The sequence below is a fragment of the Mytilus edulis genome, chromosome 12 (assembly GCF_963676685.1).
Source record: "Mytilus edulis chromosome 12, xbMytEdul2.2, whole genome shotgun sequence".
Classification (NCBI taxonomy): Eukaryota; Metazoa; Mollusca; class Bivalvia; order Mytilida; family Mytilidae; genus Mytilus; species Mytilus edulis.
Genome location: NC_092355.1, coordinates 58,928,476 through 58,955,722, shown reverse-complemented (window position 1 = coordinate 58,955,722; position 27,247 = coordinate 58,928,476). Strand labels below are relative to the sequence as shown.

Genomic DNA, 27,247 nt, shown 5'->3' with positions numbered 1-27,247 from the left:
CCTAAAAATTAAATGGTAGCTCCCTTACTGATATCTTGTTTTATTCAAGATCGATGAATTATCTAAAATTGAGGTATCTAGCTCATTCTGCTATCTGGCCACAGACCACAATTAATTCCTCTATTAGTTCTTTATAACTTTTTATCACATTAAAAAATTTGCACCATGCACTTTTGTCCAATCTTTTGTGTGTGTAATGTATAGTACCTGTCCAAAAGTATATCCAAAATTCAGAAAGATTGAAGCAATCACTTTTACAAAATTAGCCAATACACATCCCTACCCCTATTGACAAGTCAAGAGATGTTCCGAAAACTGTAAATATCACCTTTTTGCACTTAGCCTAATCACTCTTTCCATATCAAAATAAGTTAAAATACAACATCCAAAAGTTTATTTCTCCTATCTTCTTTCATTTCCAACCCATAAAAACTAAATAATCAATGAGAAAGGCAAAGAAAAAAAATAAAGAAAGAATACACCTTAATTAAAGGGAACTATATTCGTGAACAACGAAAAGTAGGGTCATTAATTGTGGTCTTGGGCCTATTAGACCCTTAATCTTCAATTAAATGCCAAAAAAATTGGCATGCATTAAGTTTATTCTATATCGAACCAGCATACAAAATTTCAAATCAATCCGACAAGTTTTATGGTAGTCCTGATTCTTTTAATAACACTACCCTCATGTTAAAATTTATAGGAATTTTATGGCAGAAAATTTACAAAACATGTATCTACTAGGAAAAGTTAAAGTTTAATAACTTTCTTGTTAAACAAGATATTTTAAAAAAGTAAGGTATCTGTAGCAGCTAAATGGCTAAATTTCAAGAATTTGAAAGAAAATTTTTAAAAAATCATGTTTTTTTAAATAAAAATTGGGTTTTTTCAAAAATTCTTGTATTTTTAGCTAAATTAAATTAAATAAAATTCCTTTAAAAATACTTAAATACAAAACTCACTTTCAAAACTTATCTTAAAAATAAGCTTATCTTATCTTTAATAAGTAAAATATAACTCAAACAATAATTAGACAAAATTCACAGGTACTTGACCTGTTTACCTGAGGTACCAATATTCATGTGAAACACCAGGTTATGTTACATGTAATAAAAATTTCAAACTAGTGTAATTTCTTTATTCCTTGAAATATCACATTCAAATAAACTTTTTAGTGAAGTTTAACTATTTGTTTATTTTTATCAATAAAGAGATTTAAATATTTTAAAAGATTTTTGTAAGAATTTTTTTTTATTAAAAAATACATCCACATGATCAAATTTGACAACAAAAATTATTTAAAAAGTTAATTGAAAACATCCAATATGCTTTCTTGTTAAATTGATTACTCAATAAATTATTAAGAAACATATTTTCATAGATTTGATCAAACAATCTTAATCTGGACCCCTGAAAATGAAATAATTGGCTCAACTGGATACTGTTAAGAAAACACTTAATTTAGAGTTGCCTCAGAAGGTGGTCTCTGTAACACCATACCACATATTGCATCAAAGAACAAATATGTACATCAAAGCAGATATTGTACACCATTTTATTATAAATATCAGGGTGTCCAAATTTTATGCCATTAGTCCAAGTTGGGATATAACTGATCCAATTTAATTTTTCAAAATGTTCACTAAAGGTCATACCAAGAAATGGTCAAAGAAAGACAACTCTCCAAGAAATCCTGGATGCTTCCAAGCAGGCAAACCCAGTGGTAGAAGCAGAAGCCAGGCGTCAATACAGATCCCTGAATCAGCTAGTGCAAGTACTTCCTATGTGCGGCAAACTTTTAAATCTTCTGACTGCAAAATGGAGACGACTGGTAACATCTGTACACTTCGACCGCTCGATAATGCTGACCTGAAAAGAGAAGAAAATAAAGAATTACATTCTGGCATGAGGTGGATAGACAGTCAACTAAATATAAGCTTGATCAACACTAATATTAATAAGCACCAAGTGGACTCACCATCCTGTCCTATGTTTATTGCTGACTATTATGAACAGAAAAAGTGGGGAACTTGCTGGCAGTTTACCTTAAAATGCCTAGCCTGTGGTTTTATTGGAGACAGAATGAAGATGTACAAGGAAATAGCTAATGGCAAACCAGGACCCAACCCAGGACAACCAAATGTAGCCCTAGCATCTGCTTTGCAGGACTGTCCAATTGGAAATACAACAGTGCAGCAACTACTTGCAGGAATAGACACACCACCACCATGTAGAAGCAGTATGCAACGCACATCCAGCAGAGTAGCAGCTGAAATGGTCAAGCTGAACAAAACAGACATGGCACAGAAACTGGAACTTGTAAAAGAAGTGAACAGGAGGCGAGGTGTCCCAGAAAATGAAATTAACATAACTGTGGATGCACGATACAACAGCAACACAATAGTTAGTAAAAAGAAGCCTGGTCAGAATGCGACTCAAGTTTTTGCATTGGGAATAGAAACAATAACAGATAGAAAGTTTATTGTAGCTGCTGTTGTACAGAATAAGATGTGTTGGAAAGGGGCATGGCTTAGAGGGAAAGGCTTTCCAATAGAATGTCCTGGTCATGAAGAATGTACAGCAAATTTATACAGAGCTGCTGCCCTGTCAGAGTATGAGCTGGGAAAAGAGATGGGAAACCAGATAGGACTCCAGAAATGTCTGGTACGGTATGTGACCACAGATGGAGATGGACGTTCAGCTAAAGGTATTGAAGAAGCCCTTGCAGCTGTGGAACCAATGTGGAAAGTAGAAAGACTGGCAGACCATGTACATTTGGGACAGTCTCAATTCAGGGCCTCTTTGCGAGCTCAATACAGCCCGGGAATGTTCCATGGTAAAACCAAAGAGGAAAATAAACAACTTAAGACGGTATTTAGCAAAGATCTAAAGTGCAGATGCTCCATGATACTAAAGAAGCTGATGGAGAAATATGACAAAAACATTAATGAAATAAGCAAAGACTTACCAAAAGTGCTCGATGCTACCCTCCGCTGCTATGATGGTGATTGCACTCAGTGTCCTGAATATTCCATTGTCTGCAAAGGTGATGATGCACTCAACTGGTGGAGTCGTTCACATTACTTGTCAACATACCAGATCACTGCCCTGCAAATGGATAAAACAGATAAATTTTTACTTCAAGAAATCCTGAAAATGAAATTAACTACAGAAGCTGTTGAAAGCATGAAACTTTATGACAATACCAACAAAAATGAAGGAGTTCATAGAGCACTGAGTGTAAATTTGCCCAAAAATGTTATTTACTCCAAAAATATGGAAGGACGACTTGCTTCAGGAGTACATAGAAACAACAACATGCCGGGAACCTCAACACAACTTAAATGTACGAATCTAGGAGTAGAACTTTCAGAACGAAGTAAACGTTACCTCAAGAAAATGGACACTGACTTTACATATAACCAAGATTATATACTAAGACCGGAAGTTCAAAAAAGGAGATTACAGCAGAATGCAGAAAGGCTTGCAGAGCACAAGACATGGAGAGAACTGAATAAAAAGCACGACTATTACTGCAAAGGTCAACTAGATCCACAGCCTGCCTTACAGTTCCAGGACCACGACAGCTACTGCAAACCAAAACTTCCAAGACCTGCTGCAGACTGAGATACCAGAACCACCAGCCAACAGAATCATAAAAGGTCCTTTTAAGGGCCACCCAAATATTAAAAAAAGAATCTAAAGTTGTTGTACAGTAGTTTCCAAATTTCTTTTCCTTTTTTCCTCCCATTCTGATAACAAAATATATTTTTTTTGCCCGCCCCAGAAAAAAAAGAATTTAAATTAAAAGTATAGAAGTACCCGATAATCATTTTACCCAAATTATTATTGTCCATTTTCAACTCCACTCTGCATGGAGGGAGGGGATCTGGGTGGCCCAAGCAGGAACTGGTTGAAACGCATGACTGCCGGCTGTTGTTGAAACCATGAGGTTCCAACGACAGATGTTCGACAGTAATGCATTTCGAATTGTGGCACAGGTGCGAAACATCATCAGTTTTATCAATAATGATATTCTGATGATGCACCATGTAGGCAAGCCTGTGCACATGCATTTGTCTCCACCCCCTGGCATCTGGAAATTTACAATTAATAACTCCATATTTGCCATTAGGTGTACATAAACCTGTCCAAATTTGACACTGCCCATTATAGCCAGGGGCAGAGCTTTCTGTTAATTTCTGACTATATTTCAAAAAAAATGCATCCATTTTGAAGATGTGATGTTTTGTAAGACAATAGAGTAGTAATATATTATTAAAATATAAAAAGGGTCCAACATTATTGACAGAAAGGGCTGAAACTGGGGTCAAAGGGCTTTTAGTGCATCAAAATGGCCAAAAATGCCTTAAATTGCATAATATTGCCAGTTTAAAAATTAAAATTGATTAAAATTACAATAAAACAATAATATTTATCATTTGAAGTGACTTTCTGCCAAAAAAGTTGGCCCTTTCTTCATTTTCAAGAATTTGGGTATCAGCCTCTTAGGCCACAGACCACAATTAATTCCTCTATTAGTTCTTTATAACTTTTTATCACATTAAAAAATTTGCACCATGCACTTTTGTCCAATCTTTTGTGTGTGTAATGTATAGTACCTGTCCAAAAGTATATCCAAAATTCAGAAAGATTGAAGCAATCACTTTTACAAAATTAGCCAATACACATCCCTACCCCTATTGACAAGTCAAGAGATGTTCCGAAAACTGTAAATATCACCTTTTTGCACTTAGCCTAATCACTCTTTCCATATCAAAATAAGTTAAAATACAACATCCAAAAGTTTATTTCTCCTATCTTCTTTCATTTCCAACCCATAAAAACTAAATAATCAATGAGAAAGGCAAAGAAAAAAAATAAAGAAAGAATACACCTTAATTAAAGGGAACTATATTCGTGAACAACGAAAAGTAGGGTCATTAATTGTGGTCTTGGGCCTATTAGACCCTTAATCTTCAATTAAATGCCAAAAAAATTGGCATGCATTAAGTTTATTCTATATCGAACCAGCATACAAAATTTCAAATCAATCCGACAAGTTTTATGGTAGTCCTGATTCTTTTAATAACACTACCCTCATGTTAAAATTTATAGGAATTTTATGGCAGAAAATTTACAAAACATGTATCTACTAGGAAAAGTTAAAGTTTAATAACTTTCTTGTTAAACAAGATATTTTAAAAAAGTAAGGTATCTGTAGCAGCTAAATGGCTAAATTTCAAGAATTTGAAAGAAAATTTTTAAAAAATCATGTTTTTTTAAATAAAAATTGGGTTTTTTCAAAAATTCTTGTATTTTTAGCTAAATTAAATTAAATAAAATTCCTTTAAAAATACTTAAATACAAAACTCACTTTCAAAACTTATCTTAAAAATAAGCTTATCTTATCTTTAATAAGTAAAATATAACTCAAACAATAATTAGACAAAATTCACAGGTACTTGACCTGTTTACCTGAGGTACCAATATTCATGTGAAACACCAGGTTATGTTACATGTAATAAAAATTTCAAACTAGTGTAATTTCTTTATTCCTTGAAATATCACATTCAAATAAACTTTTTAGTGAAGTTTAACTATTTGTTTATTTTTATCAATAAAGAGATTTAAATATTTTAAAAGATTTTTGTAAGAATTTTTTTTTATTAAAAAATACATCCACATGATCAAATTTGACAACAAAAATTATTTAAAAAGTTAATTGAAAACATCCAATATGCTTTCTTGTTAAATTGATTACTCAATAAATTATTAAGAAACATATTTTCATAGATTTGATCAAACAATCTTAATCTGGACCCCTGAAAATGAAATAATTGGCTCAACTGGATACTGTTAAGAAAACACTTAATTTAGAGTTGCCTCAGAAGGTGGTCTCTGTAACACCATACCACATATTGCATCAAAGAACAAATATGTACATCAAAGCAGATATTGTACACCATTTTATTATAAATATCAGGGTGTCCAAATTTTATGCCATTAGTCCAAGTTGGGATATAACTGATCCAATTTAATTTTTCAAAATGTTCACTAAAGGTCATACCAAGAAATGGTCAAAGAAAGACAACTCTCCAAGAAATCCTGGATGCTTCCAAGCAGGCAAACCCAGTGGTAGAAGCAGAAGCCAGGCGTCAATACAGATCCCTGAATCAGCTAGTGCAAGTACTTCCTATGTGCGGCAAACTTTTAAATCTTCTGACTGCAAAATGGAGACGACTGGTAACATCTGTACACTTCGACCGCTCGATAATGCTGACCTGAAAAGAGAAGAAAATAAAGAATTACATTCTGGCATGAGGTGGATAGACAGTCAACTAAATATAAGCTTGATCAACACTAATATTAATAAGCACCAAGTGGACTCACCATCCTGTCCTATGTTTATTGCTGACTATTATGAACAGAAAAAGTGGGGAACTTGCTGGCAGTTTACCTTAAAATGCCTAGCCTGTGGTTTTATTGGAGACAGAATGAAGATGTACAAGGAAATAGCTAATGGCAAACCAGGACCCAACCCAGGACAACCAAATGTAGCCCTAGCATCTGCTTTGCAGGACTGTCCAATTGGAAATACAACAGTGCAGCAACTACTTGCAGGAATAGACACACCACCACCATGTAGAAGCAGTATGCAACGCACATCCAGCAGAGTAGCAGCTGAAATGGTCAAGCTGAACAAAACAGACATGGCACAGAAACTGGAACTTGTAAAAGAAGTGAACAGGAGGCGAGGTGTCCCAGAAAATGAAATTAACATAACTGTGGATGCACGATACAACAGCAACACAATAGTTAGTAAAAAGAAGCCTGGTCAGAATGCGACTCAAGTTTTTGCATTGGGAATAGAAACAATAACAGATAGAAAGTTTATTGTAGCTGCTGTTGTACAGAATAAGATGTGTTGGAAAGGGGCATGGCTTAGAGGGAAAGGCTTTCCAATAGAATGTCCTGGTCATGAAGAATGTACAGCAAATTTATACAGAGCTGCTGCCCTGTCAGAGTATGAGCTGGGAAAAGAGATGGGAAACCAGATAGGACTCCAGAAATGTCTGGTACGGTATGTGACCACAGATGGAGATGGACGTTCAGCTAAAGGTATTGAAGAAGCCCTTGCAGCTGTGGAACCAATGTGGAAAGTAGAAAGACTGGCAGACCATGTACATTTGGGACAGTCTCAATTCAGGGCCTCTTTGCGAGCTCAATACAGCCCGGGAATGTTCCATGGTAAAACCAAAGAGGAAAATAAACAACTTAAGACGGTATTTAGCAAAGATCTAAAGTGCAGATGCTCCATGATACTAAAGAAGCTGATGGAGAAATATGACAAAAACATTAATGAAATAAGCAAAGACTTACCAAAAGTGCTCGATGCTACCCTCCGCTGCTATGATGGTGATTGCACTCAGTGTCCTGAATATTCCATTGTCTGCAAAGGTGATGATGCACTCAACTGGTGGAGTCGTTCACATTACTTGTCAACATACCAGATCACTGCCCTGCAAATGGATAAAACAGATAAATTTTTACTTCAAGAAATCCTGAAAATGAAATTAACTACAGAAGCTGTTGAAAGCATGAAACTTTATGACAATACCAACAAAAATGAAGGAGTTCATAGAGCACTGAGTGTAAATTTGCCCAAAAATGTTATTTACTCCAAAAATATGGAAGGACGACTTGCTTCAGGAGTACATAGAAACAACAACATGCCGGGAACCTCAACACAACTTAAATGTACGAATCTAGGAGTAGAACTTTCAGAACGAAGTAAACGTTACCTCAAGAAAATGGACACTGACTTTACATATAACCAAGATTATATACTAAGACCGGAAGTTCAAAAAAGGAGATTACAGCAGAATGCAGAAAGGCTTGCAGAGCACAAGACATGGAGAGAACTGAATAAAAAGCACGACTATTACTGCAAAGGTCAACTAGATCCACAGCCTGCCTTACAGTTCCAGGACCACGACAGCTACTGCAAACCAAAACTTCCAAGACCTGCTGCAGACTGAGATACCAGAACCACCAGCCAACAGAATCATAAAAGGTCCTTTTAAGGGCCACCCAAATATTAAAAAAAGAATCTAAAGTTGTTGTACAGTAGTTTCCAAATTTCTTTTCCTTTTTTCCTCCCATTCTGATAACAAAATATATTTTTTTTGCCCGCCCCAGAAAAAAAAGAATTTAAATTAAAAGTATAGAAGTACCCGATAATCATTTTACCCAAATTATTATTGTCCATTTTCAACTCCACTCTGCATGGAGGGAGGGGATCTGGGTGGCCCAAGCAGGAACTGGTTGAAACGCATGACTGCCGGCTGTTGTTGAAACCATGAGGTTCCAACGACAGATGTTCGACAGTAATGCATTTCGAATTGTGGCACAGGTGCGAAACATCATCAGTTTTATCAATAATGATATTCTGATGATGCACCATGTAGGCAAGCCTGTGCACATGCATTTGTCTCCACCCCCTGGCATCTGGAAATTTACAATTAATAACTCCATATTTGCCATTAGGTGTACATAAACCTGTCCAAATTTGACACTGCCCATTATAGCCAGGGGCAGAGCTTTCTGTTAATTTCTGACTATATTTCAAAAAAAATGCATCCATTTTGAAGATGTGATGTTTTGTAAGACAATAGAGTAGTAATATATTATTAAAATATAAAAAGGGTCCAACATTATTGACAGAAAGGGCTGAAACTGGGGTCAAAGGGCTTTTAGTGCATCAAAATGGCCAAAAATGCCTTAAATTGCATAATATTGCCAGTTTAAAAATTAAAATTGATTAAAATTACAATAAAACAATAATATTTATCATTTGAAGTGACTTTCTGCCAAAAAAGTTGGCCCTTTCTTCATTTTCAAGAATTTGGGTATCAGCCTCTTAGGCCACAGACCACAATTAATTCCTCTATTAGTTCTTTATAACTTTTTATCACATTAAAAAATTTGCACCATGCACTTTTGTCCAATCTTTTGTGTGTGTAATGTATAGTACCTGTCCAAAAGTATATCCAAAATTCAGAAAGATTGAAGCAATCACTTTTACAAAATTAGCCAATACACATCCCTACCCCTATTGACAAGTCAAGAGATGTTCCGAAAACTGTAAATATCACCTTTTTGCACTTAGCCTAATCACTCTTTCCATATCAAAATAAGTTAAAATACAACATCCAAAAGTTTATTTCTCCTATCTTCTTTCATTTCCAACCCATAAAAACTAAATAATCAATGAGAAAGGCAAAGAAAAAAAATAAAGAAAGAATACACCTTAATTAAAGGGAACTATATTCGTGAACAACGAAAAGTAGGGTCATTAATTGTGGTCTTGGGCCATCTACTACAGTCGCGTGACAGTTTATATAATCACGCGAGATCTTCAGCTGTTGTTCGCCATTGCTCTTTTTTTGAACATCTAAAATATACCATGCTTGTGTGCAGTGTGCATGTTATGTGTTAGATGTTAGTAATGATTAATAACCCTTTGATTTTAAAACCATTGCATGTTTTCATGCAATCTGACAATTACATGAGTAATTGACACCAATTGTTTATTTCAACACCTGTTTTATTCAAATTTCTGTTCAATTTAAATCATTTAATGATGTAACAGTACACATGTGTATTATTGTGACGTCAGAATTAAGAAACAGACAGGCGTATTATAGAATCAATAACCTTTTTATAAAATGTTACCTCAAAAGTGTTTTTGATGTGTGTACATTCTTGAAATTACATACGCGACAGTACTTTTCAGTTGTTTCGCTGGTTGATATAGTCCAGTAGGGTTTTGGTGCTTCTCGCTTTGAATTTACATAAGAGTTAGGTAAAATTTATAGGAATTTTATGGCAGAAAATTTACAAAACATGTATCTACTAGGAAAAGTTAAAGTTTAATAACTTTCTTGTTAAACAAGATATTTTAAAAAAGTAAGGTATCTGTAGCAGCTAAATGGCTAAATTTCAAGAATTTGAAAGAAAATTTTTAAAAAATCATGTTTTTTTAAATAAAAATTGGGTTTTTTCAAAAATTCTTGTATTTTTAGCTAAATTAAATTAAATAAAATTCCTTTAAAAATACTTAAATACAAAACTCACTTTCAAAACTTATCTTAAAAATAAGCTTATCTTATCTTTAATAAGTAAAATATAACTCAAACAATAATTAGACAAAATTCACAGGTACTTGACCTGTTTACCTGAGGTACCAATATTCATGTGAAACACCAGGTTATGTTACATGTAATAAAAATTTCAAACTAGTGTAATTTCTTTATTCCTTGAAATATCACATTCAAATAAACTTTTTAGTGAAGTTTAACTATTTGTTTATTTTTATCAATAAAGAGATTTAAATATTTTAAAAGATTTTTGTAAGAATTTTTTTTTATTAAAAAATACATCCACATGATCAAATTTGACAACAAAAATTATTTAAAAAGTTAATTGAAAACATCCAATATGCTTTCTTGTTAAATTGATTACTCAATAAATTATTAAGAAACATATTTTCATAGATTTGATCAAACAATCTTAATCTGGACCCCTGAAAATGAAATAATTGGCTCAACTGGATACTGTTAAGAAAACACTTAATTTAGAGTTGCCTCAGAAGGTGGTCTCTGTAACACCATACCACATATTGCATCAAAGAACAAATATGTACATCAAAGCAGATATTGTACACCATTTTATTATAAATATCAGGGTGTCCAAATTTTATGCCATTAGTCCAAGTTGGGATATAACTGATCCAATTTAATTTTTCAAAATGTTCACTAAAGGTCATACCAAGAAATGGTCAAAGAAAGACAACTCTCCAAGAAATCCTGGATGCTTCCAAGCAGGCAAACCCAGTGGTAGAAGCAGAAGCCAGGCGTCAATACAGATCCCTGAATCAGCTAGTGCAAGTACTTCCTATGTGCGGCAAACTTTTAAATCTTCTGACTGCAAAATGGAGACGACTGGTAACATCTGTACACTTCGACCGCTCGATAATGCTGACCTGAAAAGAGAAGAAAATAAAGAATTACATTCTGGCATGAGGTGGATAGACAGTCAACTAAATATAAGCTTGATCAACACTAATATTAATAAGCACCAAGTGGACTCACCATCCTGTCCTATGTTTATTGCTGACTATTATGAACAGAAAAAGTGGGGAACTTGCTGGCAGTTTACCTTAAAATGCCTAGCCTGTGGTTTTATTGGAGACAGAATGAAGATGTACAAGGAAATAGCTAATGGCAAACCAGGACCCAACCCAGGACAACCAAATGTAGCCCTAGCATCTGCTTTGCAGGACTGTCCAATTGGAAATACAACAGTGCAGCAACTACTTGCAGGAATAGACACACCACCACCATGTAGAAGCAGTATGCAACGCACATCCAGCAGAGTAGCAGCTGAAATGGTCAAGCTGAACAAAACAGACATGGCACAGAAACTGGAACTTGTAAAAGAAGTGAACAGGAGGCGAGGTGTCCCAGAAAATGAAATTAACATAACTGTGGATGCACGATACAACAGCAACACAATAGTTAGTAAAAAGAAGCCTGGTCAGAATGCGACTCAAGTTTTTGCATTGGGAATAGAAACAATAACAGATAGAAAGTTTATTGTAGCTGCTGTTGTACAGAATAAGATGTGTTGGAAAGGGGCATGGCTTAGAGGGAAAGGCTTTCCAATAGAATGTCCTGGTCATGAAGAATGTACAGCAAATTTATACAGAGCTGCTGCCCTGTCAGAGTATGAGCTGGGAAAAGAGATGGGAAACCAGATAGGACTCCAGAAATGTCTGGTACGGTATGTGACCACAGATGGAGATGGACGTTCAGCTAAAGGTATTGAAGAAGCCCTTGCAGCTGTGGAACCAATGTGGAAAGTAGAAAGACTGGCAGACCATGTACATTTGGGACAGTCTCAATTCAGGGCCTCTTTGCGAGCTCAATACAGCCCGGGAATGTTCCATGGTAAAACCAAAGAGGAAAATAAACAACTTAAGACGGTATTTAGCAAAGATCTAAAGTGCAGATGCTCCATGATACTAAAGAAGCTGATGGAGAAATATGACAAAAACATTAATGAAATAAGCAAAGACTTACCAAAAGTGCTCGATGCTACCCTCCGCTGCTATGATGGTGATTGCACTCAGTGTCCTGAATATTCCATTGTCTGCAAAGGTGATGATGCACTCAACTGGTGGAGTCGTTCACATTACTTGTCAACATACCAGATCACTGCCCTGCAAATGGATAAAACAGATAAATTTTTACTTCAAGAAATCCTGAAAATGAAATTAACTACAGAAGCTGTTGAAAGCATGAAACTTTATGACAATACCAACAAAAATGAAGGAGTTCATAGAGCACTGAGTGTAAATTTGCCCAAAAATGTTATTTACTCCAAAAATATGGAAGGACGACTTGCTTCAGGAGTACATAGAAACAACAACATGCCGGGAACCTCAACACAACTTAAATGTACGAATCTAGGAGTAGAACTTTCAGAACGAAGTAAACGTTACCTCAAGAAAATGGACACTGACTTTACATATAACCAAGATTATATACTAAGACCGGAAGTTCAAAAAAGGAGATTACAGCAGAATGCAGAAAGGCTTGCAGAGCACAAGACATGGAGAGAACTGAATAAAAAGCACGACTATTACTGCAAAGGTCAACTAGATCCACAGCCTGCCTTACAGTTCCAGGACCACGACAGCTACTGCAAACCAAAACTTCCAAGACCTGCTGCAGACTGAGATACCAGAACCACCAGCCAACAGAATCATAAAAGGTCCTTTTAAGGGCCACCCAAATATTAAAAAAAGAATCTAAAGTTGTTGTACAGTAGTTTCCAAATTTCTTTTCCTTTTTTCCTCCCATTCTGATAACAAAATATATTTTTTTTGCCCGCCCCAGAAAAAAAAGAATTTAAATTAAAAGTATAGAAGTACCCGATAATCATTTTACCCAAATTATTATTGTCCATTTTCAACTCCACTCTGCATGGAGGGAGGGGATCTGGGTGGCCCAAGCAGGAACTGGTTGAAACGCATGACTGCCGGCTGTTGTTGAAACCATGAGGTTCCAACGACAGATGTTCGACAGTAATGCATTTCGAATTGTGGCACAGGTGCGAAACATCATCAGTTTTATCAATAATGATATTCTGATGATGCACCATGTAGGCAAGCCTGTGCACATGCATTTGTCTCCACCCCCTGGCATCTGGAAATTTACAATTAATAACTCCATATTTGCCATTAGGTGTACATAAACCTGTCCAAATTTGACACTGCCCATTATAGCCAGGGGCAGAGCTTTCTGTTAATTTCTGACTATATTTCAAAAAAAATGCATCCATTTTGAAGATGTGATGTTTTGTAAGACAATAGAGTAGTAATATATTATTAAAATATAAAAAGGGTCCAACATTATTGACAGAAAGGGCTGAAACTGGGGTCAAAGGGCTTTTAGTGCATCAAAATGGCCAAAAATGCCTTAAATTGCATAATATTGCCAGTTTAAAAATTAAAATTGATTAAAATTACAATAAAACAATAATATTTATCATTTGAAGTGACTTTCTGCCAAAAAAGTTGGCCCTTTCTTCATTTTCAAGAATTTGGGTATCAGCCTCTTAGGCCACAGACCACAATTAATTCCTCTATTAGTTCTTTATAACTTTTTATCACATTAAAAAATTTGCACCATGCACTTTTGTCCAATCTTTTGTGTGTGTAATGTATAGTACCTGTCCAAAAGTATATCCAAAATTCAGAAAGATTGAAGCAATCACTTTTACAAAATTAGCCAATACACATCCCTACCCCTATTGACAAGTCAAGAGATGTTCCGAAAACTGTAAATATCACCTTTTTGCACTTAGCCTAATCACTCTTTCCATATCAAAATAAGTTAAAATACAACATCCAAAAGTTTATTTCTCCTATCTTCTTTCATTTCCAACCCATAAAAACTAAATAATCAATGAGAAAGGCAAAGAAAAAAAATAAAGAAAGAATACACCTTAATTAAAGGGAACTATATTCGTGAACAACGAAAAGTAGGGTCATTAATTGTGGTCTTGGGCCATCTACTACAGTCGCGTGACAGTTTATATAATCACGCGAGATCTTCAGCTGTTGTTCGCCATTGCTCTTTTTTTGAACATCTAAAATATACCATGCTTGTGTGCAGTGTGCATGTTATGTGTTAGATGTTAGTAATGATTAATAACCCTTTGATTTTAAAACCATTGCATGTTTTCATGCAATCTGACAATTACATGAGTAATTGACACCAATTGTTTATTTCAACACCTGTTTTATTCAAATTTCTGTTCAATTTAAATCATTTAATGATGTAACAGTACACATGTGTATTATTGTGACGTCAGAATTAAGAAACAGACAGGCGTATTATAGAATCAATAACCTTTTTATAAAATGTTACCTCAAAAGTGTTTTTGATGTGTGTACATTCTTGAAATTACATACGCGACAGTACTTTTCAGTTGTTTCGCTGGTTGATATAGTCCAGTAGGGTTTTGGTGCTTCTCGCTTTGAATTTACATAAGAGTTAGGTAAAATTTATAGGAATTTTATGGCAGAAAATTTACAAAACATGTATCTACTAGGAAAAGTTAAAGTTTAATAACTTTCTTGTTAAACAAGATATTTTAAAAAAGTAAGGTATCTGTAGCAGCTAAATGGCTAAATTTCAAGAATTTGAAAGAAAATTTTTAAAAAATCATGTTTTTTTAAATAAAAATTGGGTTTTTTCAAAAATTCTTGTATTTTTAGCTAAATTAAATTAAATAAAATTCCTTTAAAAATACTTAAATACAAAACTCACTTTCAAAACTTATCTTAAAAATAAGCTTATCTTATCTTTAATAAGTAAAATATAACTCAAACAATAATTAGACAAAATTCACAGGTACTTGACCTGTTTACCTGAGGTACCAATATTCATGTGAAACACCAGGTTATGTTACATGTAATAAAAATTTCAAACTAGTGTAATTTCTTTATTCCTTGAAATATCACATTCAAATAAACTTTTTAGTGAAGTTTAACTATTTGTTTATTTTTATCAATAAAGAGATTTAAATATTTTAAAAGATTTTTGTAAGAATTTTTTTTTATTAAAAAATACATCCACATGATCAAATTTGACAACAAAAATTATTTAAAAAGTTAATTGAAAACATCCAATATGCTTTCTTGTTAAATTGATTACTCAATAAATTATTAAGAAACATATTTTCATAGATTTGATCAAACAATCTTAATCTGGACCCCTGAAAATGAAATAATTGGCTCAACTGGATACTGTTAAGAAAACACTTAATTTAGAGTTGCCTCAGAAGGTGGTCTCTGTAACACCATACCACATATTGCATCAAAGAACAAATATGTACATCAAAGCAGATATTGTACACCATTTTATTATAAATATCAGGGTGTCCAAATTTTATGCCATTAGTCCAAGTTGGGATATAACTGATCCAATTTAATTTTTCAAAATGTTCACTAAAGGTCATACCAAGAAATGGTCAAAGAAAGACAACTCTCCAAGAAATCCTGGATGCTTCCAAGCAGGCAAACCCAGTGGTAGAAGCAGAAGCCAGGCGTCAATACAGATCCCTGAATCAGCTAGTGCAAGTACTTCCTATGTGCGGCAAACTTTTAAATCTTCTGACTGCAAAATGGAGACGACTGGTAACATCTGTACACTTCGACCGCTCGATAATGCTGACCTGAAAAGAGAAGAAAATAAAGAATTACATTCTGGCATGAGGTGGATAGACAGTCAACTAAATATAAGCTTGATCAACACTAATATTAATAAGCACCAAGTGGACTCACCATCCTGTCCTATGTTTATTGCTGACTATTATGAACAGAAAAAGTGGGGAACTTGCTGGCAGTTTACCTTAAAATGCCTAGCCTGTGGTTTTATTGGAGACAGAATGAAGATGTACAAGGAAATAGCTAATGGCAAACCAGGACCCAACCCAGGACAACCAAATGTAGCCCTAGCATCTGCTTTGCAGGACTGTCCAATTGGAAATACAACAGTGCAGCAACTACTTGCAGGAATAGACACACCACCACCATGTAGAAGCAGTATGCAACGCACATCCAGCAGAGTAGCAGCTGAAATGGTCAAGCTGAACAAAACAGACATGGCACAGAAACTGGAACTTGTAAAAGAAGTGAACAGGAGGCGAGGTGTCCCAGAAAATGAAATTAACATAACTGTGGATGCACGATACAACAGCAACACAATAGTTAGTAAAAAGAAGCCTGGTCAGAATGCGACTCAAGTTTTTGCATTGGGAATAGAAACAATAACAGATAGAAAGTTTATTGTAGCTGCTGTTGTACAGAATAAGATGTGTTGGAAAGGGGCATGGCTTAGAGGGAAAGGCTTTCCAATAGAATGTCCTGGTCATGAAGAATGTACAGCAAATTTATACAGAGCTGCTGCCCTGTCAGAGTATGAGCTGGGAAAAGAGATGGGAAACCAGATAGGACTCCAGAAATGTCTGGTACGGTATGTGACCACAGATGGAGATGGACGTTCAGCTAAAGGTATTGAAGAAGCCCTTGCAGCTGTGGAACCAATGTGGAAAGTAGAAAGACTGGCAGACCATGTACATTTGGGACAGTCTCAATTCAGGGCCTCTTTGCGAGCTCAATACAGCCCGGGAATGTTCCATGGTAAAACCAAAGAGGAAAATAAACAACTTAAGACGGTATTTAGCAAAGATCTAAAGTGCAGATGCTCCATGATACTAAAGAAGCTGATGGAGAAATATGACAAAAACATTAATGAAATAAGCAAAGACTTACCAAAAGTGCTCGATGCTACCCTCCGCTGCTATGATGGTGATTGCACTCAGTGTCCTGAATATTCCATTGTCTGCAAAGGTGATGATGCACTCAACTGGTGGAGTCGTTCACATTACTTGTCAACATACCAGATCACTGCCCTGCAAATGGATAAAACAGATAAATTTTTACTTCAAGAAATCCTGAAAATGAAATTAACTACAGAAGCTGTTGAAAGCATGAAACTTTATGACAATACCAACAAAAATGAAGGAGTTCATAGAGCACTGAGTGTAAATTTGCCCAAAAATGTTATTTACTCCAAAAATATGGAAGGACGACTTGCTTCAGGAGTACATAGAAACAACAACATGCCGGGAACCTCAACACAACTTAAATGTACGAATCTAGGAGTAGAACTTTCAGAACGAAGTAAACGTTACCTCAAGAAAATGGACACTGACTTTACATATAACCAAGATTATATACTAAGACCGGAAGTTCAAAAAAGGAGATTACAGCAGAATGCAGAAAGGCTTGCAGAGCACAAGACATGGAGAGAACTGAATAAAAAGCACGACTATTACTGCAAAGGTCAACTAGATCCACAGCCTGCCTTACAGTTCCAGGACCACGACAGCTACTGCAAACCAAAACTTCCAAGACCTGCTGCAGACTGAGATACCAGAACCACCAGCCAACAGAATCATAAAAGGTCCTTTTAAGGGCCACCCAAATATTAAAAAAAGAATCTAAAGTTGTTGTACAGTAGTTTCCAAATTTCTTTTCCTTTTTTCCTCCCATTCTGATAACAAAATATATTTTTTTTGCCCGCCCCAGAAAAAAAAGAATTTAAATTAAAAGTATAGAAGTACCCGATAATCATTTTACCCAAATTATTATTGTCCATTTTCAACTCCACTCTGCATGGAGGGAGGGGATCTGGGTGGCCCAAGCAGGAACTGGTTGAAACGCATGACTGCCGGCTGTTGTTGAAACCATGAGGTTCCAACGACAGATGTTCGACAGTAATGCATTTCGAATTGTGGCACAGGTGCGAAACATCATCAGTTTTATCAATAATGATATTCTGATGATGCACCATGTAGGCAAGCCTGTGCACATGCATTTGTCTCCACCCCCTGGCATCTGGAAATTTACAATTAATAACTCCATATTTGCCATTAGGTGTACATAAACCTGTCCAAATTTGACACTGCCCATTATAGCCAGGGGCAGAGCTTTCTGTTAATTTCTGACTATATTTCAAAAAAAATGCATCCATTTTGAAGATGTGATGTTTTGTAAGACAATAGAGTAGTAATATATTATTAAAATATAAAAAGGGTCCAACATTATTGACAGAAAGGGCTGAAACTGGGGTCAAAGGGCTTTTAGTGCATCAAAATGGCCAAAAATGCCTTAAATTGCATAATATTGCCAGTTTAAAAATTAAAATTGATTAAAATTACAATAAAACAATAATATTTATCATTTGAAGTGACTTTCTGCCAAAAAAGTTGGCCCTTTCTTCATTTTCAAGAATTTGGGTATCAGCCTCTTAGGCCACAGACCACAATTAATTCCTCTATTAGTTCTTTATAACTTTTTATCACATTAAAAAATTTGCACCATGCACTTTTGTCCAATCTTTTGTGTGTGTAATGTATAGTACCTGTCCAAAAGTATATCCAAAATTCAGAAAGATTGAAGCAATCACTTTTACAAAATTAGCCAATACACATCCCTACCCCTATTGACAAGTCAAGAGATGTTCCGAAAACTGTAAATATCACCTTTTTGCACTTAGCCTAATCACTCTTTCCATATCAAAATAAGTTAAAATACAACATCCAAAAGTTTATTTCTCCTATCTTCTTTCATTTCCAACCCATAAAAACTAAATAATCAATGAGAAAGGCAAAGAAAAAAAATAAAGAAAGAATACACCTTAATTAAAGGGAACTATATTCGTGAACAACGAAAAGTAGGGTCATTAATTGTGGTCTTGGGCCATCTACTACAGTCGCGTGACAGTTTATATAATCACGCGAGATCTTCAGCTGTTGTTCGCCATTGCTCTTTTTTTGAACATCTAAAATATACCATGCTTGTGTGCAGTGTGCATGTTATGTGTTAGATGTTAGTAATGATTAATAACCCTTTGATTTTAAAACCATTGCATGTTTTCATGCAATCTGACAATTACATGAGTAATTGACACCAATTGTTTATTTCAACACCTGTTTTATTCAAATTTCTGTTCAATTTAAATCATTTAATGATGTAACAGTACACATGTGTATTATTGTGACGTCAGAATTAAGAAACAGACAGGCGTATTATAGAATCAATAACCTTTTTATAAAATGTTACCTCAAAAGTGTTTTTGATGTGTGTACATTCTTGAAATTACATACGCGACAGTACTTTTCAGTTGTTTCGCTGGTTGATATAGTCCAGTAGGGTTTTGGTGCTTCTCGCTTTGAATTTACATAAGAGTTAGGTAAAATTTATAGGAATTTTATGGCAGAAAATTTACAAAACATGTATCTACTAGGAAAAGTTAAAGTTTAATAACTTTCTTGTTAAACAAGATATTTTAAAAAAGTAAGGTATCTGTAGCAGCTAAATGGCTAAATTTCAAGAATTTGAAAGAAAATTTTTAAAAAATCATGTTTTTTTAAATAAAAATTGGGTTTTTTCAAAAATTCTTGTATTTTTAGCTAAATTAAATTAAATAAAATTCCTTTAAAAATACTTAAATACAAAACTCACTTTCAAAACTTATCTTAAAAATAAGCTTATCTTATCTTTAATAAGTAAAATATAACTCAAACAATAATTAGACAAAATTCACAGGTACTTGACCTGTTTACCTGAGGTACCAATATTCATGTGAAACACCAGGTTATGTTACATGTAATAAAAATTTCAAACTAGTGTAATTTCTTTATTCCTTGAAATATCACATTCAAATAAACTTTTTAGTGAAGTTTAACTATTTGTTTATTTTTATCAATAAAGAGATTTAAATATTTTAAAAGATTTTTGTAAGAATTTTTTTTTATTAAAAAATACATCCACATGATCAAATTTGACAACAAAAATTATTTAAAAAGTTAATTGAAAACATCCAATATGCTTTCTTGTTAAATTGATTACTCAATAAATTATTAAGAAACATATTTTCATAGATTTGATCAAACAATCTTAATCTGGACCCCTGAAAATGAAATAATTGGCTCAACTGGATACTGTTAAGAAAACACTTAATTTAGAGTTGCCTCAGAAGGTGGTCTCTGTAACACCATACCACATATTGCATCAAAGAACAAATATGTACATCAAAGCAGATATTGTACACCATTTTATTATAAATATCAGGGTGTCCAAATTTTATGCCATTAGTCCAAGTTGGGATATAACTGATCCAATTTAATTTTTCAAAATGTTCACTAAAGGTCATACCAAGAAATGGTCAAAGAAAGACAACTCTCCAAGAAATCCTGGATGCTTCCAAGCAGGCAAACCCAGTGGTAGAAGCAGAAGCCAGGCGTCAATACAGATCCCTGAATCAGCTAGTGCAAGTACTTCCTATGTGCGGCAAACTTTTAAATCTTCTGACTGCAAAATGGAGACGACTGGTAACATCTGTACACTTCGACCGCTCGATAATGCTGACCTGAAAAGAGAAGAAAATAAAGAATTACATTCTGGCATGAGGTGGATAGACAGTCAACTAAATATAAGCTTGATCAACACTAATATTAATAAGCACCAAGTGGACTCACCATCCTGTCCTATGTTTATTGCTGACTATTATGAACAGAAAAAGTGGGGAACTTGCTGGCAGTTTACCTTAAAATGCCTAGCCTGTGGTTTTATTGGAGACAGAATGAAGATGTACAAGGAAATAGCTAATGGCAAACCAGGACCCAACCCAGGACAACCAAATGTAGCCCTAGCATCTGCTTTGCAGGACTGTCCAATTGGAAATACAACAGTGCAGCAACTACTTGCAGGAATAGACACACCACCACCATGTAGAAGCAGTATGCAACGCACATCCAGCAGAGTAGCAGCTGAAATGGTCAAGCTGAACAAAACAGACATGGCACAGAAACTGGAACTTGTAAAAGAAGTGAACAGGAGGCGAGGTGTCCCAGAAAATGAAATTAACATAACTGTGGATGCACGATACAACAGCAACACAATAGTTAGTAAAAAGAAGCCTGGTCAGAATGCGACTCAAGTTTTTGCATTGGGAATAGAAACAATAACAGATAGAAAGTTTATTGTAGCTGCTGTTGTACAGAATAAGATGTGTTGGAAAGGGGCATGGCTTAGAGGGAAAGGCTTTCCAATAGAATGTCCTGGTCATGAAGAATGTACAGCAAATTTATACAGAGCTGCTGCCCTGTCAGAGTATGAGCTGGGAAAAGAGATGGGAAACCAGATAGGACTCCAGAAATGTCTGGTACGGTATGTGACCACAGATGGAGATGGACGTTCAGCTAAAGGTATTGAAGAAGCCCTTGCAGCTGTGGAACCAATGTGGAAAGTAGAAAGACTGGCAGACCATGTACATTTGGGACAGTCTCAATTCAGGGCCTCTTTGCGAGCTCAATACAGCCCGGGAATGTTCCATGGTAAAACCAAAGAGGAAAATAAACAACTTAAGACGGTATTTAGCAAAGATCTAAAGTGCAGATGCTCCATGATACTAAAGAAGCTGATGGAGAAATATGACAAAAACATTAATGAAATAAGCAAAGACTTACCAAAAGTGCTCGATGCTACCCTCCGCTGCTATGATGGTGATTGCACTCAGTGTCCTGAATATTCCATTGTCTGCAAAGGTGATGATGCACTCAACTGGTGGAGTCGTTCACATTACTTGTCAACATACCAGATCACTGCCCTGCAAATGGATAAAACAGATAAATTTTTACTTCAAGAAATCCTGAAAATGAAATTAACTACAGAAGCTGTTGAAAGCATGAAACTTTATGACAATACCAACAAAAATGAAGGAGTTCATAGAGCACTGAGTGTAAATTTGCCCAAAAATGTTATTTACTCCAAAAATATGGAAGGACGACTTGCTTCAGGAGTACATAGAAACAACAACATGCCGGGAACCTCAACACAACTTAAATGTACGAATCTAGGAGTAGAACTTTCAGAACGAAGTAAACGTTACCTCAAGAAAATGGACACTGACTTTACATATAACCAAGATTATATACTAAGACCGGAAGTTCAAAAAAGGAGATTACAGCAGAATGCAGAAAGGCTTGCAGAGCACAAGACATGGAGAGAACTGAATAAAAAGCACGACTATTACTGCAAAGGTCAACTAGATCCACAGCCTGCCTTACAGTTCCAGGACCACGACAGCTACTGCAAACCAAAACTTCCAAGACCTGCTGCAGACTGAGATACCAGAACCACCAGCCAACAGAATCATAAAAGGTCCTTTTAAGGGCCACCCAAATATTAAAAAAAGAATCTAAAGTTGTTGTACAGTAGTTTCCAAATTTCTTTTCCTTTTTTCCTCCCATTCTGATAACAAAATATATTTTTTTTGCCCGCCCCAGAAAAAAAAGAATTTAAATTAAAAGTATAGAAGTACCCGATAATCATTTTACCCAAATTATTATTGTCCATTTTCAACTCCACTCTGCATGGAGGGAGGGGATCTGGGTGGCCCAAGCAGGAACTGGTTGAAACGCATGACTGCCGGCTGTTGTTGAAACCATGAGGTTCCAACGACAGATGTTCGACAGTAATGCATTTCGAATTGTGGCACAGGTGCGAAACATCATCAGTTTTATCAATAATGATATTCTGATGATGCACCATGTAGGCAAGCCTGTGCACATGCATTTGTCTCCACCCCCTGGCATCTGGAAATTTACAATTAATAACTCCATATTTGCCATTAGGTGTACATAAACCTGTCCAAATTTGACACTGCCCATTATAGCCAGGGGCAGAGCTTTCTGTTAATTTCTGACTATATTTCAAAAAAAATGCATCCATTTTGAAGATGTGATGTTTTGTAAGACAATAGAGTAGTAATATATTATTAAAATATAAAAAGGGTCCAACATTATTGACAGAAAGGGCTGAAACTGGGGTCAAAGGGCTTTTAGTGCATCAAAATGGCCAAAAATGCCTTAAATTGCATAATATTGCCAGTTTAAAAATTAAAATTGATTAAAATTACAATAAAACAATAATATTTATCATTTGAAGTGACTTTCTGCCAAAAAAGTTGGCCCTTTCTTCATTTTCAAGAATTTGGGTATCAGCCTCTTAGGCCACAGACCACAATTAATTCCTCTATTAGTTCTTTATAACTTTTTATCACATTAAAAAATTTGCACCATGCACTTTTGTCCAATCTTTTGTGTGTGTAATGTATAGTACCTGTCCAAAAGTATATCCAAAATTCAGAAAGATTGAAGCAATCACTTTTACAAAATTAGCCAATACACATCCCTACCCCTATTGACAAGTCAAGAGATGTTCCGAAAACTGTAAATATCACCTTTTTGCACTTAGCCTAATCACTCTTTCCATATCAAAATAAGTTAAAATACAACATCCAAAAGTTTATTTCTCCTATCTTCTTTCATTTCCAACCCATAAAAACTAAATAATCAATGAGAAAGGCAAAGAAAAAAAATAAAGAAAGAATACACCTTAATTAAAGGGAACTATATTCGTGAACAACGAAAAGTAGGGTCATTAATTGTGGTCTTGGGCCATCTACTACAGTCGCGTGACAGTTTATATAATCACGCGAGATCTTCAGCTGTTGTTCGCCATTGCTCTTTTTTTGAACATCTAAAATATACCATGCTTGTGTGCAGTGTGCATGTTATGTGTTAGATGTTAGTAATGATTAATAACCCTTTGATTTTAAAACCATTGCATGTTTTCATGCAATCTGACAATTACATGAGTAATTGACACCAATTGTTTATTTCAACACCTGTTTTATTCAAATTTCTGTTCAATTTAAATCATTTAATGATGTAACAGTACACATGTGTATTATTGTGACGTCAGAATTAAGAAACAGACAGGCGTATTATAGAATCAATAACCTTTTTATAAAATGTTACCTCAAAAGTGTTTTTGATGTGTGTACATTCTTGAAATTACATACGCGACAGTACTTTTCAGTTGTTTCGCTGGTTGATATAGTCCAGTAGGGTTTTGGTGCTTCTCGCTTTGAATTTACATAAGAGTTAGGTAATTGTGTTGTTATAAATATTTGGCATAGACATTGTACATAACCAGTAGCGGATCCAGGGGGGGTCCGCGGGTTGGATCCCCCTTTTGTTTTGGACGATCAATGCATTTGAATGGGAGCATGTTGTTGGAACCCCCACTTTATCCTGGGTTGGGACCCCCCCACCCTTTTTTTCAAATGGCTGGCCGCCCCTGTTGTAACGTTTCAATGGGAATAATTTCCCGATTTGATTTCCCTAGAAGTTGTTTTACAAGCAGGGTAATGTCCATGTGGGCGACCATTTAATACTCTAAGGAAAACAAACTGACAATGTCATGGCAAAAAATACGAAAAACTACAGAAAGACAAATAACACTAAACAAAACATCTATACTATTAAACGAGAAGACCTCATTTTTGGTGTCGCTTCTCTCCTTTCCACAATAAATTAATCAACACGCCTCTGTGTCCTATAGGTACAGTACATAGTCGCATTTGTCATCCATTCATATATTTATTCAGATTGAGTTATTTTGGGAGAAAAACGAGAAAAAAGGCATCCGGATATTGTCCCGTCATTGGACAAAATTTTAAGTCAGATTAGACTTCCGGTTTGCGTTTTTCTGTATACTTTGAACATACATGTATATACAAAGAATAAAGTGTATTTTCAGAATTCTATCTGCTATCATTTTCAAGTTTACTATCCACGGCGGTTACAGAGTTTATTAAATAGAGAGGGTCTGTATACTATATCAATGACCACCATGGATCTTAGTAAACTTAAAATTGAAAGTAAATACACTATATTTATATAGTAATGAATGTTCATAATATACAGATAAGCGCTAAAAATATTCATGTGAACTTTTGATACCTTTTCTGAAATTCTCCAGTCATTAAATCTTTTACAAAATTCATTGATTACAAAAAAAGAAGATGTGTTATGATTGCCATGCTCAGACAACTCTCCACAAGACACCAATATGACACAGAAATTAACAACTACAGGTCACCGTACGACCTTCAACAACGAGCAAAGGCTTAAGCCCATACCGCATACTCAGCTTCAAAAGGACCCTAACTGACAATGTAAAACAATTCAAACCAGAAAACTAGCGGCCTTATTTATGTACAAAAAGTGAACGAAAAACAAATATGTAACACATAAACAAACGACAACCACTGAATTACAGGCTCCTTACTTAAATGTTCATAACATACTAAATGAAAAATATGTTCATATTGAAATTGATAGAAAACCAAAAATTGGGAATTTTGGAAATAAAGGAGGAGGGATAAAAAAAAAAAAGCATTTTCCTGTCCCAAATAACCTATATATATATATGACTTAATTGTGATACTTTTGCTGAAATTCTCCAGTCATTCAATACTTTACAAAATTCTTCCAACAACACTTTACATACTTTAAACTACGCTCTGAATGCCCGCGATTTCGCGGGTGTGTTCTAGTATAATTTAAAACCGAAGACCGAATAACACGAACCCACAATAAAACCGGAGATGATACGTGGTGCTTCGGAAGTGTGAGCAGATCCTGCTCCACATGGAAATGCAAAATTTCTGTTCCAAGTTGGAATATATTCCAATATAGCTCGTTAGAAGATTGATTTATCTTAAAGTAATAAATATCAACTTCCAGTGACAAAGATCCATGCAAGTTCAGGAAGAGACCAATAATTACAAAAGGAGTATATTCTACAACATTGGTTCGACTGCAATGACATGAGGAACATTTGAAATGTCACTGGAATATTTAATATATTGGATAGGGACAGACATTTAGCCCTTCAACCGGCCACCTATCGACCTCCAAAGTGTTGGTGTATGGGTTCCTAATATACAGATAGCGTCTTACTATCGCTACACGTGTCATGGGCCCCAATCCTTCTTGTTGTCTTGGGGGACTATGAGATTGAAGTCACGCGTTTCGATCTAAATTTTATTCTACAGCCATTCAACACGCACATGCATGACAGACGAAGCTAACTGTTCGCCGCCGACTAACATAAAAAGAGTATCCAGTCCCGTAATATAACATAAACAGGCTAAATTATGTCCTACATTTCCGTAACCAGAGATACCAAATAGAGGTATATAACACACGAGGCATTGGATTTAACGTCCCCTTGTGACCTGACGTGGATTCGTATTTATACATCCCACTCAATAAAACAGAAGAAAACCAAAAGGACCATACTTTTCTAATTATTTTTATACAGTTACGTAGGCAGTTTAGGTATAAGGTATACGATACCACACACAGACAAATACACATTGCTAATTCCTAGAATTCAATGTGACAAATATATTGCCTTATCTATTTTAGAATAAATTGAAAACTTGTCTATTTCTGCACACAATTCTGACTAAACGCGGATGTAGGTAGCAAAATATTTTTGTTAATATCCATAAATAGTTAAAATATTAAACCTTACTAGGAAAAAACAGTAAATAAATTAAGTTTATCTAATAAATAAATATTAACATAAATCGAATTAAATACAAGATCTGTATATCCGGTTAGAAAGACATGTGTCTTAATGGGTTTTTTTTTTTGGAACTTAATAATAATCATGTTAGTCTTGAATCCAATTATCATTTTCAGAATCTAAATAAAAAATAAATGCATTCTGGGTATTATTTTCAAAAACGTACACCAAAACGTTATGATTGGTTTAAAACGTTCTAAACAATGGAAATCCATCCAATGACGTAACGTTATTTTCATCTTGGTGTACACGTCCGTGGAAATACAGTTAATGTTTTGAAATTATGAAAATTAGCTCCAAAAAGCTTGAGTCAATATGCGCACTATAATAAAGCAAGTTCTTAATTATCCAATAAAAATTAATAGATAAATTATGTTTGCTTTAACACTTCAGTGGCGGATCCAGAAATTTTATAAAGGGTGGGGCACTGACTGCTTAAGAAGGGGCCCGCTCCAGTCATGCTTTAGTGATTCCCTATATAATCAACTTCATTCACCCCTACAAAAAAAAAAGGATAAGAACGTGCACCCTGCCCCCTCTTAACCGACTCTGTACTTAAATGTTTAGATTGATTGGCTTTTCTACTCCAAAGATACA

At 35.0% G+C, this 27,247-nt stretch overlaps 1 long non-coding RNA gene across 5 annotated transcripts; it reads right to left on the bottom strand.

Annotated features, from left to right (window-relative positions):
* Positions 1 to 1,537: 1,537 nt before the first annotated feature.
* Positions 1,538 to 23,661, bottom strand: LOC139498867 (uncharacterized). Of its 5 annotated transcripts, none has more exons than XR_011658030.1 (11): positions 22,095 to 23,661; positions 21,673 to 21,812; positions 20,360 to 20,573; positions 16,910 to 17,049; positions 15,597 to 15,810; positions 12,147 to 12,286; positions 10,834 to 11,047; positions 7,384 to 7,523; positions 3,391 to 6,284; positions 2,969 to 3,108; positions 1,538 to 1,869 (listed from the first exon to the last, which is right to left on the bottom strand). It is a non-coding gene; the product is annotated as an uncharacterized lncRNA (long non-coding RNA). The 5 variants fall into 5 exon arrangements; XR_011658033.1 differs by having other exon boundaries at positions 4,623 to 6,284; XR_011658031.1 differs by having other exon boundaries at positions 6,071 to 6,284.
* Positions 23,662 to 27,247: the final 3,586 nt, after the last annotated feature.